General features: G+C 46.0%; 1 protein-coding gene and 1 pseudogene across 1 annotated transcript in view; one reads left to right on the top strand and one right to left on the bottom strand.

Moving 5' to 3' along the window:
• The window catches only part of LOC126252711 (uncharacterized), a 290,750-nt gene that overhangs the window by 170,292 nt on the left and 104,071 nt on the right, over nucleotides 1-16,387 (top strand). The gene's annotated exons all lie outside the window — the stretch shown is intronic.
• On the bottom strand, nucleotides 6,044-6,161 carry LOC126253763 (5S ribosomal RNA; annotated as a pseudogene).

The raw sequence follows: 16,387 nt of genomic DNA, 5'->3' as shown, positions 1-16,387 counted from the left end.
CCAAACTTAAAGCATACAATGCAGTGATAGAACCAGTGTTGTATGGGACAGGAATGCTATTCACTAAAAAAGCTGAAAAGAAACTATTGATCTTTTAAGGGAAAATCACGAGAAAGATATTTGTATCAAACTGCTAAGACAACATCTTGAGACGTAGTATGAACCAGGAACTGTACGACTTGATGGAACGACCGATCATCGTGCGGAAAACGGAAGTGCGGGGAATAAGCCTGGCAGAGCACATTGTCGGCAGGCAGATATTTGCCGAGCGAAAGTTGTGTTATATTAACAGCACAATAAGGGGCGCAACGAATTTCCAAGACTTCCTTCGAAGGCTACCGCTACCTCGTTTGTCTGATTAAACCAATACACAACCAACGTCGTACTTGAGATACTATCAGCTAATTTTAATGTTTAATGGAAACCACCTCAACTGTACTATTAGATAATTATTGTGGTACGACTAGTTTCGTTCATAGAACATCTTCAGGTTACAGATTTGTGCTGAAGTCATGATACAAATTGTCTGGTTGTCGTATGCAGTGTTAAAGACTAAATCCAGAACCACTGATCATAAATATTCTTCCGCCAGACTGTGGTGAGGGATGTTTCCAGTGAGATGTGGCCATCGGTTTTGCGTCAAATGCAGAACTTTATAGCCGCCATATTGTGTAGAGATAAACTCCGTATTTGGTGAGTTTGTTTTCCTACAGAGTACATCGTATAAATATATACGCTTTTTCAGAGCATCCGCACAATGAGGATCTCTCGAAAACGCATCGTTTTAGGTACTATTTGTTATAATGAAAGAGTAGGAAACTACACATCTCTGGTTTAAAGCTTCCCGTATTTGGTACTGTTAGTGTTATAACTTGCCTACTATGAAGGTATACCGTTTCAGTGCAACAAATGAGCTATCAAAAGCGCATCGTTTTAGGTGCAATTCGTCATAGTTAAGTATGAAATAATGACACTACTAGATACAGCTGTCACGCAATGTGTAGAATGTAATTGAGAAAGTGTAGCCATGCTGAAGCCATAGCGTAGTTGGTAACATCGTCATTTGCAAAAGGGAGGATAGCAGGTTTGCGTCTGTCTAACTTCCAATTATTTTTTGCATTTTGTTCTGCGTCTTTCTTACTAACTGAATAGAAGTATTATCTGCAGTAGTCAATGTTATTTATTATTTAAAAAACGCATTTGCTGCAATTGTTGTTGCATAAGCCAACGACTGGAATGTTTCGCCAGTGGCCAGAAATCTTAACGTGACAGCCAGTCTATGTCTCACAGTAAACACAGGTTACACACTGGAAATTTTTGCTGTATGAAACTTTGTATAATATATATAATATACCGGGTGATCAAAAAGCCAGTATAAATTTGAAAAATTAATAAACCACGGAATAATGTAGATAGAGAGGTAAAAATTGACACACATGCTTGGAATGACATGGGGTTTTATTGGAACCAACAAAAAATAAAATTCACAAAATGTCCGACAGATGGCGCTGGACAGCAGGTAACTACTACCGTGACGGGTGAGCGGTACGCCGATATGTTACAGAATCGCATCATCCCCAGCCTGGCTGATAAACACCTGCTGGAACGTACGATGTTTATGCAGGATGGCGCTCCACCCCATATTGTTAGATTGCGCGCGTCGTTTGGTGACGATCGTGTGCTCAACCGTCACTTTCGTCATGCTTGGCCTCCCAGGTCCCCAGATCTCAGTCCGTGCTTTGGGGTTACCTGAAGTCGCGAGTGTATCGTGATCGACCGACATCTCTAGGGATGCTGAAAGACAACATCCGACGCCACTGCTTCACCATAACTCCGGACGTGCTTTACAGTGCTATTCACAACATTATTCCTCGACTACAGCTATTGTTGAGGAATGATGGTGGACATGTTGAACATTTTCTGTAAAGGACATCATCTTTGCTTTGTCTTACTTTGTTATGTTAATTATTGCTATTCTGATCGGATGAAGCGCCATCTGTCGGACATTTTTTGAACTTTTATATTTTTTTGGTTCTAGTAAAACCCCATGTCATTCCAAGCATATGTGTCAATTTGCACCTCTCTATCTACATTATTCCGTGATTTATTCAGTTTTCAAATTTATACTGACTTTTTGATCACCCTGTATACATATATATGCTTCTGTGGACTTCCTCTTATTTATATCTTGCCTATAAAAATCTTTTTCAGTGGTGGTAAGCAGCTTCAAAAACCTCCCCTTTTCCACTCGAATAAATGGACAGAGGGAAGCACACATCACTAACTATGCCTAGCAGAACAGGCAGACACGTGAGGGTAGCTGACGTTATTACACGTACAACAGCTTACTTGCTCACCATCACTCATCATAAAAAAAACTACTGAAATACGAGCGCAGCCACGGGCAAAAGCTTAGTATGAAGTAAAAGAAAGCAAGTAAACCGTGAAAACTGGGCTTGGAACAGATCAAAAGGATGCGTTCCAGAGGGTGCCTTTCATTGGCTGCCAGAAAACCCGATGAGTCAAACAAAAATTAAATCATCTGTCTCTAGCTGAAGCAGTTTTGCATAGTTTACAGGCGGCGCACCTGTGACGTTTTCCATCATTTGGCTACACAATGCGGAGAGCGTGACTCGACGCCCCGAAGTCGTGAGCAACGATACAGGGGGCATGTTTGCCCCGTACACAGGAAGCGCTGGAAACGTGGAGAAGTTTGTTCCTCTGGAAACGGGCGGGAGTTCCTAACTGGCTCTGGTTTCTGCCTCGCCTGACTCGGAAGTCTGTTGGGCGCCGCACGCCACCAGTTGAGGGGAATAACTTCACCTGCGGCACGGCAGGCAGCAGGAAAAGCGGCGAGCGCAGGGCCGCGTGTGCTTATTGCGCCCTGCGGGTTTACCGATCCCTGCCACAGCACTCGTCGTGCAGCAGGTCTGGCGCCAGGTGCGCAAGTAGGGTCCGGCTTACCTCAAGGGCAAGTGACTGGGCCGTAACTGCTCACGAAACGTGTGTTTAACTGATCTGGTACGTCTCTGTGGCTCCCTGCAGCTGTACACGACGACGCGTTTTTGTATTCGTAGGTCAAGTGGTTGGAAAACCGCTACAAAATGTAGAGACATTTGCAAATGATCAGTGTGCGGTGCAAAGGAAATTGACTAGTTTGTAAAAAACAAAATAATTTAATACCTATAAACAGACGGTGAAACACGACAACGTATGGTTATGCCATCGATGATAAGTCACTTGGATTTACTAATTTTCCTTGGACTTAAAAATAGAAAAAGTGGCTGCCATGATTAGATGCACTACTTGTCATTAAAATTGCTACACCAAGAAGAAATGCAGATGATAAACGGGTATTCATTGGATAAATATATTATACTAGAACTGACATGTGATTGCATTTTCACGCAATTTTGGTGCATAGATCCTGAGAAATCAGTACCCAGAACAACCACTTCTGGCCGTAATAACGGCCTTGATACGCCTGGGCATTGAGTCAAACGGAGCTTGGATGGCGTGTACAGGTACATCTGCCCATGCAGCTTCAACACGATATCACAGTTCATCAAGAGTAGTGACTGGCGTATTGTGACGAGCCAGTTGCTCGGCCACCATTGACCAGACGTTTCCAAATGGTGAGAGATCTGGAGAATGTGCTGGCCTGGCAGCAGTCGAACATTTTATGTATCCAGAAAGGCTCATACAGGACCTGCAACATGCGGTCGTGGATTCTTCTGCTGAAATGCAGGGTTTCGCAGGGATCGAATGAAGGGAAGAGCCACGGGTCGTAACACATCTAAAATGTAACGTCTACTGTTGAAAGTGCCGTCAATGCGAACAAGAGGTGGCCGAGACGTGTAACCAATGCCACCCCTACCATCACGCCGGGTGATGCGCCAGTATGGCGATGACGAATACACGCTTTCAATGTGCGTTCACCGCGATGTCGCCAAACACGGATGCGACCATCATGATGCTGTAAACAGAACCTGGATTCATCCGAAAAAACGACGTTCTGCCATTCGTGCACCCAGGTTCGTCGTTGAGAACACCATCGCAGGCGCTCCTGTCTGTGATGCAGTGTCAAGGGTAACCGCAGCCATGGTCTCCGAGCTGATAGTCCATGCTGCTGCAAACGTCGTCGAACTGTTCGTGCAGATGGTTGCTGTCTTACAAACGTCCCCATCTGTTGACTCAGGAATCGAGACGTGGCTGCACGATCCATTACAGCCATACGGATAAGATGCCTGTCATCTCGACTGCTAGTGATACGAGGCCGTTGGGATCCAGCACGGCGTTCCGTATTACCCTCCTGAATCCACCGATTCCATATTCTGCTAACAGTCATTGGATCTCGACCAATGCGAGCAGCAACGTAGCGATACGATAAACCGCACTCGCGATAGGCTACAATCCGACCTTTATCAAAGTCAGAAACGTGATGGTACGCATTTTTCCTCCTTACACGAGGCATCACAACAACGTTTCACCAGGCAACGCCGGTCAAGCGCTGTTTGTGTATGAGAAATCGGTTGGAAACTTTCCTCATGTCAGCACGTTGTAGGTGTCGCCACCGGCGCCAACCTTGTGTGAATGCTCTGAAAAGCTAATCATTTGCATATCACAGCATCTTCTTCCTGTTGGTTAAATTCCGCGTCTGTAGCAAGTCATCTTCGTGGTGTAGCAATTTTAATGACCAGTAGTGTAAATAAACGCACTGCTCAAAAATACACGAAATTCTTGGATAACCAGCAACAAATCTGTTAGAAGCAGAGAATTCAATACTATCAGAACGGCACGAGAAGTGTAATTGCTCATACACAGCACGGAGATACCTTCAGTTTCTTATTTGTGAAAGACTGCAACTAGTACATTTTTCATCCAAGATTGAGACACGTCCACTATGGTTCAAAGGCTCTAAACACTATGGGACTTAACATGTGAGGTCATCAGTCCCCTGGACTTAGAACTACTTAAATCTAACTAACCTAAGGGCATCACACACATCCATGTCCGAGGCAGGATTCGAACCTGCGACCGTAGCAGCAGCGCGGTTCCGGACTGAAGCGCCTAGAACCGCTCGGCCACATTGCAGGTCCACTATCTTCCGACAGACCTGAATAAATTTACTACTGTTGCGAAACGGGCACACCAGATTGTGGCCTGTTGAGTTTTCGACACTTGAAGACACAGCAATGACCGCTAGCCAGGTTCATAGCGCTTAAACTGTTTATGACATAGTTAAAGTAAACGAGAAATTCTATACTCTGTATCTTGGAACTGTTGCTATATACGAAGAAGCAAGGCGTAGCTATAGTTCATTGATACCGTAACAGTCACAACAAGATCAGGGGACGAGCTCAGATAACGAGATGTAAGTCCAATAGCTCTACGGTCTCTTGGCCCAGTTAACAGAACAATGAAGAATGGGGGGCACAGGAGTACATGAGAAGGATGATAGGAATCAGTGGTTTTCAGTGCGAAGATAAACGATATACTCTGATCCGTCGTCATTCAGTCTGGAGGCAGCAAGGTGTTGGTGGGCCAGACGACACGGCCGATCTGGTACAGAACGTACGGAAAAACTGCACTGATGAGCGAAAATATTGTAACTACTTAGTACAATGTTGGTTCCCCCTCGGAGCACAGTACAGCGGCGATACTGCGTGGCATGCATTCGACAAGTCCTTGGTACATTTCCGGAGGTTTGTGACACCAAATGTCTACGCACAAGTCACGACATCCCGTATATTACATGTCAGTGATTTGTTGGCGCGGAGCTGGCGCTCGAGGACGTCCCAGATTTGTTTTATCGGCTTCAAAACTGAACCAAACTCAGTCCGCACAGGCCTTGGAAGGTCCAACAGTACCGACCGGCCGCCGTGTCATCCTCAGCCCCCAGGCGTCACTGGATGCGGATATGGAGGGGCATGTGGTCAGCACACCGATCTCCCGGCCGTATGTCAGTTTACGAGACCGGAGCCGCTACTTCTCAATCAAGTAGCTTCTCAGTTTGACTCACAAGGGGTGAGTGCACCCCGCTTGCCAACAGCTCTCGGCAGACCGGATGGTCACCCATCCAAGTGATAACCCAGCCCGACAGCGCTTAACTTCGGTGATCTGACGGGAAGCGGTGTTACCACTGCGGCAAGGCCGTTGGCTCTATCGGCTTCAGGTGATACAAATTTGGTGGCCAAGGTATCACACGAATTCACTGGCAAGCTCCTCAAACCACTGTATTACGATTCTGGCCTTGTGACATGGACAGCTAACCTGCTGGAAGTTGCCAGGGCGGTCAGTGAAGACTTCAAGCATGTAAGGATGCAGGTGATCGGTTCTACACTGAGGTGACGGAATTTGTGGGATACCTCCCAGTATCGTGTCGGACCTTCTATTGTCCAGCGTAGTGCAGCAACTCGACGTGGCATGGACTCAACGGGTCGTTGGAGGTCCCCTGCGGAAATACTGAGCCATGTTGCCTCTATAGCTGCCCACAATTGCGGAAATATTGCTCGTGCGGGATTCTGTGCACGAACTGGCCTCTCTATTACGCCCCGTAAATGTTCGTTGACATTCATGTCGGGCTATCTGGGTGGCCAAATCATTCGCTCGAATTGTCCAGAAATTTCTTCAAACCAGTTGTGGCCTGGTGACATGGGGTAGTGTCAGCCATAAAAATTCCAACGTTGTTTGGCTGCAGATGGTCTCCAAGTAGCAAAACATAACCATTTCCAGCCAGTGATCGGTTCAACTGGACCAGAGGAGCCAGTTCATTCCATGTAAACACAGCTCGCACCATTATAGAGCCGCCACCAAAGCACTGTTTGTTGACAGCTTGGGTCAGTAACTTCGTTGGGTCTGCGCCACACTCGAACCCTATCATCAGCTCTTACCAACTGAAATTGGGACTCATATGACAAGGCCACGGTTATCCAATCGTCTAGGGTCCAACCAATGTGGTCACGAGCCAAGGAGAGGCGCTGCAGGCGATGTCATGCTGTTAGCAAAGACACTTGCGGCGGCCGTCTGCTACCATAGCCAATTAACAACAGATTTCGCCGCACTGACTTAACGGATACGTTCGTTGTATGTCCCACATTAATTTCTGTGGTTATTTCACACAGTGTTTTGCTTTCCTGCTAACCGTTGCTCTCGGTCGTTAAGTGAAGGTCGTCGGCTACTGCGTTGTCCGTGGTGAGAGGTACTAACCTAAATTTGATATTTCCGGCACGCTCCTGATACTCTGTATCTCGGATATTGAATTCCCTAACGATTTCCGACATGGCATATCCCACGTATCTATCTCAGACTACCATTCCGCGTTCAAAGTGTGTTAACTCTCACCGTGTGGCCATAATCACGTCAGAGACTTTTCACGTCAATCACTTGAGTACAAATGGCAGCTCCGACAATGCACTGATCTTTTATACCTTGTGTACGCGATGCCACCGCCATCTGTATTTGTGTATATCGTTACCCCCTGACTTTTGTCACCTCAGTGTGTAATGTCCACTTACTCCACAGCTGCGATGGTGCCTTCAATGACCACCATGTGTATCATGGAAACCCATTTGAAAGCCCATAATACCGCCCCCACTGGCCTCCGGCCGCGGTGCAGAGCATGTTTCTCGAACAGATGTTCGCCTGGATGACGGTGTAATCGGTTACGACCCTGGTTCAAAATGGTTCAAATGGCTCTGAGCACTATGGGACTTAACTTCTAAGGTCATCAGTCCCCTAGAACAAAGAACTACTTAAACATAACTAACCTAAGGACATCACTCACATCCATGCCCGAGGCAGGATTCGAACCTGCGACCGTAGCGGTCACGCGGTTCCAGACTGAAGCGCCTAGAACCGCACGGCCACACCGGCCGGCGGTTACGACCCTGGACCTGAAGTAAAAATAAAAGTGAGTCATCCTATGAGCAACACGTTCCATTGTCCCATTGTCCAACCCCGATGATCCTGTGCCCGTCAAAGTCGTGATAGACGATGTCATCGGGTCAACATGTGACGTATGGATCTGCCGCGGAGACGCATATTCAACAATGTGGGGTAGACGGCGTGCTCTGAAACATTTGTGCCTGAAGCAGCATTGCATTTCTGTCGTCACATCTGTCACAGATCTTCAGCTACTGTGATTTACAGAGCGAGCAAGCCTCCGACCTCATAGTTCCTTGTGGAGACTTGGATTTCTAAAACCATCTAGCCTACTCGTGGTTTTACTGTACCTCAACCACTGTCAGTAGATGCTCAGTACAGTAGTTCGACGGCATCCGACCGGCTTCGCATTTTCCGAGGTTATCGTTGCCACCCTCCGAACCGTAACAACAATCTACCCTTCGTTAAATTCGCTTATTTAAGAGGATTTCCCCGTTTGCGGTCAGTATCATCGCTAGCGTAAGTCCCCATTCGTCTCTGTTCCGCTTTCCCTACCGTGCCACGCGCCGACAACGCTCCCAAGGAGCATTCACTCTCGCGGTGAACAGTGCTCATAAAGTTTTGGCTTCACATCACTCGTAGCGGAAACATTTGTCTATTAAATAGGTAATGCCTTGCACTGTTTTTGAGAAACAATGTGTTTAATAGTCATGGTTACCTCGAATTGTTCAAATTACTTTTCCGTGGAAACTTCTGTTACCGGCATTAGCTTAAAGAAAGGCTCTTTCGTGAGCGACAGTGTCTTGATGTAATAGTCGCCAGCGTTTCGCCCACCCGCGGCTATAGCTAAAACATTGGCTTAAGTTACATCTTACTCTGTTTCACACTCAGAATAGTTTTAATAAAAAATTTCTATGATGACGACGCCGGCCGCGGTGGCCGTGCGGTTCTAGCGCTGCAGTCCGGAACCGCGGGGCTGCTACGGTCGCAGGTTCGAATCCTGCCTCGGGCATGGATGAGTGTGCTGTCCTTAGGTTAGTTAGGTTTAAGTAGTTCTAAGTTCTAGGGGACTGATGACCTCAGATATTAAGTCCCATAGTGCTCAGAGCCATTTGAACCATTTTCTATAATGACGCAAAAACTGAATTCTTCCAGTTTTGTTGTTGTGGTAATTACCTAACGGTATTTGTGTACAACAATAATAACAAGGTTTTTTAGTGTGTGGCTCGTATGCTGATTTTCGAAATATTGAAAATGGAATCCCAGAAAGGATGATACAGCTGTTAAAATATGGACGTTCTCGTAATTCATGGCGTGACCTACATGAATATAGTTCAACAACATTGTGTTATATTGGTACAGCTGGTGGACGGCAATGTATAACATTATGTAACAGCTGTAGACTGTTGCTTTTGCGGTAGCGTTCTCGCTTCCCACGCCCGGGTTCCCGGGTTCGATTCCCGGCGGGGTCAGGGATTTACTCTGCCTCGTGATGGCTGGGTGTTGTGTGCTGTCCTTAGGTTAGTTAGGTTTAACTAGTTCTAAGTTCTAGGGGACTTATGACCACAGCAGTTGAGTCCCATAGTGCTCAGAGCCATTTGAACCATTTGAACTGTTGCTTTAAGAAAATTAAAAATCTTATTCACGTCTGGCTTCAATAGGGATTGCAGTTCAAACCTAAGGTGTATGTTCCACCCCAAGATACTGAAGAGGAAGGTTCAAGTCCGTGGCCATCTTACCGTCCGTAGGGCATCTTCTAAAATAAACGTCATTTTACAGGTCAGCAACAAAGGTAACTACTCACGTTGGATCTGTGAAGGATGACTTGACTCTGCGGAAGTCAAGCGCTTATAAGATTTCCTGTCAGTACGGTTTGTTCGTCATCAGTCGTTGTTTACGTATAGTTCACAACGTTTTGTGGAACATTCACGCTATACCTGCCCAATACAGTCTGATAAATCTACCGTGGCCGAACACTGAATTCACGCAAATCACGCTATAAACTAAGAGAGCGTCCGTATCTTAACATCTGTGTCATCCTCCTGGAATTTGGTTTTCAGGGAAGCCATTGAAATATGTTCGACGAGTGATTTAATTGATAATGATATTTTCAACGGCGACAATGTAGAATCCGGCACTGGACATAATCAGTAGTCTTAGGCAACCGTCGACAAGAATTTGTGACACAAGATTCTTCACATAGCGCAGCACTGTAATATAAGTCTCTATGCACGAGTTGTATTTCTTCCGCTGCGGTTATCCGTGCACACACACGCAACTGGCTCATTTCACCTGTATGTAAAGAGAAAGGGAGACTTCACCGTCAGCTATGCACTACGCCTAACCTTTTTAATCCGCTTACACTCCCCCACCCGCATCGTCTATCAACTTATAAAACGCCCCTGCCCACTCTTCCACCTACAACAGCTCCGAATATCCTTCATTACCCATAAACTCAACACTACCCATTCCCTAGTTCCCGTCCTACTCACTGATCCTCGTACTCTGCCGCATCTCTACGGATGCTTGCACATTACACGATTTCGCCCGTACGGGAGTAAACCGTACGGGTTTAAATCGTAGTCGGTTGATTTTCACACCGAACGATTTTTAAACGTTAAACAAGAACGTCAGTTCCCTTCAAAGTGTGACCTGGTTGAGTTCTTATTATGGATCGTGAGCAAGTCATTGCGTTATGGATACTGTATCGACATCGGAGAGGACGAAGGCGCAATCTCCTACACTGGGTTCATCCAGTTAATCTGAGACGTGAGGAAGTCGGGGTATTTTACACATTATTTCCATACCTGAGAAACGACGATCGAAAGTTTTTAAATTACTTTCGTATGTCAGTTGGCTCCTTCGATGTATTGCACGGGAAACTGAAGAATGTTCTGCAACGCCAAAACACGCAATTCAGAAACTGTATACAGCCTATTGAAATGCTGGCTATGACTTTAAAGTAAGTTCTTAAATACAGCTATGTTATTACTGGTGTTTGAACAAATATGCCATTGAAGCTAAATAATACATGTATAAATTCTTATTGCTGTATTTTTTTCAAATTCTATATATAAAATTATATTATTATATTTCTATTTACCAAAGTACCATACAAACAGGAAAGATGGTTATGCAGTAAGGTGATATTGTAGCAGTAGGCAAAACAATAAGACACGTGTAAAATTATCATTTTATTTATTAGGCTGGATTTGAGATTTGTTATGAATAAAAATACAATTATGAACAAATATGAACTTCGGAAAATACAAACATTGTAGGTTTCTGGTCAAATTATGGATTTCATTGTGTTTGTTGTTTTGGTAGATTATTCGTGTCGTTCCAACAACAAATTGATGATATCAATTGAAGAAATCAGAATATGGAATTACCTTAAGGAGAAATAGACGGACTTGCAACATTTTCACTTTGTGGTAAGTCACTGTGAACAATTTCGTGCAGGTCATGTGATGTTGTCTGTGTTTCTGGTTTGGATTGTGTACTTTTTTGGAGAGGCGTTGAACGGTGTGCTTCCTTTGAATGGTTCAGCAGTCCACATATAGGCCTATGCTGATACAAGGAATGTTCTTCTACGCTAGTTGTAATCTGATTGGAAAAACTAGGCCCTGCATATTGATGAGGCGGAAATGGAGGTTGTTGAATGTTTAAAACTGGTTGCGGTTGGATAATTGCAAATGGTTGAGGCGTACACTGGGGACAGCTCCCGTACAACTGAAATCGTGTAGTGTGAAAGCGTGCACTTGGTCACGTGGGCCACTGACAAGGGGAGGCCGCCAATTGTGAAATTCAGATTCGATTCATACTGCGCATAATAAAAGCTCATGGCCAGAGGTGTAATGTGGCAAAGCACCAAGATGCACTTCTCAGCCGTTCTCGAGAAAATCGACAGTTAAAAGAAACCGTTGCGGTGAAATATACTCATCGATTAATAATTTTATACAGTCTTGTGGTGCAGCGGTAAGCGCTCGGGTTCATAATCCGAAGGTCGCCAGATCGAATCTCGTGCCATGCACATTTTTTTTAGTATTTCTTTTTTGTAATTCAAATATATATATATATATATATATATATATATATATATATATATATATATATATAATTCCCGGCAATCAGTTGCAACAATTATGCATATAATAAGTTGTTGAAAGTCGTTTGTCGTGGAAAAACTGGCGACTTCGAACATCATTATGTTTTCCGCAGCCCGGGTTCCCGGGTTCGATTCCCGGCGGGGTCAGGGATTTTCTCCGCCTCGTGATGGCTGGGTGTTGTGTGCTGTCCTTAGGTTAGTTAGGTTTAAGTAGTTCTAAGTTCTAGGGGACTTATGACCACAGCAGTTGAGTCCCATAGTGCTCAGAGCCATTTGAACCATTTTTTTTTTTTTTTGTTTTCCGCAAACAAAGTTGTATTTCACAAATGTTATTAATTGTCTTCATAATGTTAACCACGTGTAGTTAACGGAAGACGTAGAAACGATATTCCGAAACGAATGCGTATAGCGTAAGTCAAACGTTCGAATTAGAATAGAGACCCCACGAAGACAAATTTGCTGTGGCAGGTATGAAATATAAACTACGTTACACTTGAAGGACAGATGTTGAATGGGCCGAAACGAGCAGCCGCATAACAGCGCAGTTGCCTGCAAACTTCGAAAGAAGGTAGATGCGGTCCCTAGCGCAACTTATAACATCGTCGAAAATCAGTGCGGACGGGAGAGCTTTGGTACACCCTGTTAAACAAACGGAAAAATGGAGGCGGTACAATTGGAGAGCGATCCGCCGTCACCAACATGCATAAGCAATTCATTAATAGTATATATATATATATATATATATATATATATATATATATATATATGTCGCCGGATCGAATCTCGCGCCATGCAATTTTTTTTTATTATTAGTTTTTTGTAATTCAAATATAAAAAAAATTGCATGGCGCGAGATTCGATCCGGCGACCTTCGGATCACAAACCCGAGCGCTTACCGCTGCGCCACGACGCTGTAGAAAATTGTTAATCGTAGAGAGTATTTCACCGCAACGGTTTCTTTTAACTGTCGATTTTCTCGACAACGGCTGAGAAGTGCATCTTGGTGCTTTGCCACATTACACCTCTGGCCATGAGCTTTTATTATGCGCAGTATGAATCGAATCTGAATTTCACAATTGGCGGCCTCCCCTTGTGAGCCGAGAGCACGGTACGGAAACGTGCCGGTACCGTGTGGCGGCAGTGGCACTGGACGGCTGGAACACGACTAATAATCGTGCCCGTGTTGTAACCGTACAATGTGAAAGGTCTCATGCTCTTCAACAGTCGACTAAGAAAATTTGCCCGTACGTTTTTTTTCCCGTATGGGCGAAATCGTGTAATGTGCAAGCAGCCTACCACCACATACCCCTAACAATACAACTCCACACCCACCAGATCCTCTCCTAACGAAACCTTAATCGCCTTCCCTTATCCGATCATGAAATCCGCCCTGATATATACGTCCTAGAAGATCTAGGTGATGCCTACCACCCACCCCTCGGCGGAGCTCCCTTCAGCTCCCACCCTTTGCACTCACTTCCAAAGTCTTGGTTCGGAACCGCATCCCTCTCCACCCTACCCACATCCCTCCTCCAAATATCCACCCTCACTAGCCCCCTCCTACGCACTGCCTTTAAACGCTAAGTTCCCTTCTCCCTCTCTGTCTACATCCACTCATCTCTTCACTCATCTATGTAGCTATTTTAATCAGTCAACACATTGGCTTTTCCGTTTTGCTTTATACAATTGACTATCTTTTTTTTTATATTCGTGGACAACACTCGTTTTCTATTCATCTTTGTGTACATTTTATTTAATCACCAAATCTAGCTTTTATGTTTTAACTTATACAATTGACGATCTGTCTTTTTATTACACAAAACAATGTTGTTTTTTTTTCATCTTGCTGAAGAGTGGAAAATAGTGTCCGCTGACAGCCCTCTCCCCACCCATATGGAATGAGGGGATGAAATAACAATAAAGAAAAAGAAACTTCCCCGTCAGTGTTTACAGATCGCTCCGAACACGGCTAAAATGGCTCTGAGCACTATGGGACTTAACATCTGAGGTCCTCAGTATCCTAGAACTTAGAACTACTTAAACCTAACTAACCTAACGACATCACACACATCCAAGCCCCTAGGCAGGATTCGAACCTGCGATCGTAGCAATAGCGCGGTTCCGGACTGAAGCGCATAGAACCACTCGGCCACCGCGGCCGGCGCTCCGAAGATGACTGAACTGTTTGCATCCCAAGAGAAAAACAAAGAGAGGAGACAAAGTTTGGTTACGGTCGACTTCTCGAAACTACACTCCTGGAAATTGAAATAAGAACACCGTGAATTCATTGTCCCAGGAAGGGGAAACTTTATTGACACATTCCTGGGGTCAGATACATCACATGATCACACCGACAGAACCACAGGCACATAGACACAGGCAACAGAGCATGCACAATGTCGGCACTAGTACAGTGTATATCCACCTTTCGCAGCAATGCAGGCTGCTATTCTCCCATGGAGACGATCGTAGAGATGCTGGATGTAGTCCTGTGGAACGGCTTGCCATGCCATTTCCACCTGGCGCCTCAGTTGGACCAGCGTTCGTGCTGGACGTGCAGACCGCGTGAGACGACGCTTCATCCAGTCCCAAACATGCTCAATGGGGGACAGATCCGAAGATCTTGCTGGCCAGGGTAGTTGACTTACACCTTCTAGAGCACGTTGGGTGGCACGGGATACATGCGGACGTGCATTGTCCTGTTGGAACAGCAAGTTCCCTTGCCGGTCTAGGAATGGTAGAACGATGGGTTCGATGACGGTTTGGATGTACCGTGCACTATTCAGTGTCCCCTCGACGATCACCAGTGGTGTACGGCCAGTGTAGGAGATCGCTCCCCACACCATGATGCCGGGTGTTGGCCCTGTGTGCCTCGGTCGTATGCAGTCCTGATTGTGGCGCTCACCTGCACGGCGCCAAACACGCATACGACCATCATTGGCACCAAGGCAGAAGCGACTCTCATCGCTGAAGACGACACGTCTCCATTCGTCCCTCCATTCACGCCTCTCGCGACACCACTGGAGGCGGGCTGCACGATGTTGGGGCGTGAGCGGAAGACGGCCTAACGGTGTGCGGGACCGTAGCCCAGCTTCATGGAGACGGTTGCGAATGGTCCTCGCCGATACCCCAGGAGCAACAGTGTCCCTAATTTGCTGGGAAGTGGCGGTGCGGTCCCCTACGGCACTGCGTAGGATCCTACGGTCTTGGCGTGCATCCGTGCGTCGCTGCGGTCCGGTCCCAGGTCGACGGGCACGTGCACCTTCCGCCGACCACTGGCGACAACATCGATGTACTGTGGAGACCTCACGCCCCACGTGTTGAGCAATTCGGCGGTACGTCCACCCGGCCTCCCGCATGCCCACTATACGCCCTCGCTCAAAGTCCGTCAACTGCACATACCGTTCACGTCCACGCTGTCGCGGCATGCTACCAGTGTTAAAGACAGCGATGGAGCTCCGTATGCCACGGCAAACTGGCTGACACTGACGGCGGCGGTGCACAAATGCTGCGCAGCTAGCGCCATTCGACGGCCAACACCGCGGTTCCTGGTGTGTCCGCTGTGCCGTGCGTGTGATCATTGCTTGTACAGCCCTCTCGCAGTGTCCGGAGCAAGTATGGTGGGTCTGACACACCGGTGTCAATGTGTTCTTTTTTCCATTTCCAGGAGTGTATGTGAACCATCAGTACGCCGTGATAGCAATGCGACAGAGAGAATAACTGAGGAAAATGGAGCCTGTCAAATCTTTTGAATAGTAATTCTAATTATAAAATGTATACGTAAGTACCGTCGTTTAACTAACTGATGATGGACAAGAAACTTTATCTGAACAGAAGAGAACTGAAAAATGTAATCTATTAACGGCGAAGACCTACGGTTGCAGAGTACAGTGTTACAGTTCCCCTTGAAGTTAAGACAACTCCTGCCGCCAGCGCTCGGTGACACAACGCCTGCGAGGCACGCGAGCGTCCGCCCTTGCACGTTGCCTACATAACCTTGTCCCCCGGCACACGTGCACTAGCGCTGGACGGTGCTCGAGCGGACCTAGTTCATTAGACGCCTCACCTGGGACCGTCTCAACGCCGGCTAAGTGCTGGCCTCCTGCACTGCACTTGAGTGCAACCTGCTCTAGTTCAGCGCATCAACGTGAAATGTAGTCCCTTCCTACTTCAGTAACACCGTGGACTTGTGCAATACATGATCTTATCATATTTCGTATACATGTTGTTTTAAGAGGAATAACAAATATTTTAGGAGTGGTAGTATAGACTAATTAGGGTAAAACATTTCATATAACAAGTATCCAATTTGTATTGGTTACAGGACCATATTAAACTTTAAAAATGTGTTACTTGACGCATCAGACAAAGACTGACGTGTCACAAGTATATTTT

Source organism: Schistocerca nitens, chromosome 4, assembly GCF_023898315.1.
Source record: "Schistocerca nitens isolate TAMUIC-IGC-003100 chromosome 4, iqSchNite1.1, whole genome shotgun sequence".
NCBI classification, from domain to species: domain Eukaryota; kingdom Metazoa; phylum Arthropoda; class Insecta; order Orthoptera; family Acrididae; genus Schistocerca; species Schistocerca nitens.
The sequence above is the reverse complement of the archived record's forward strand: the minus strand, read 5'-3'. Positions and strand labels throughout refer to the sequence as shown.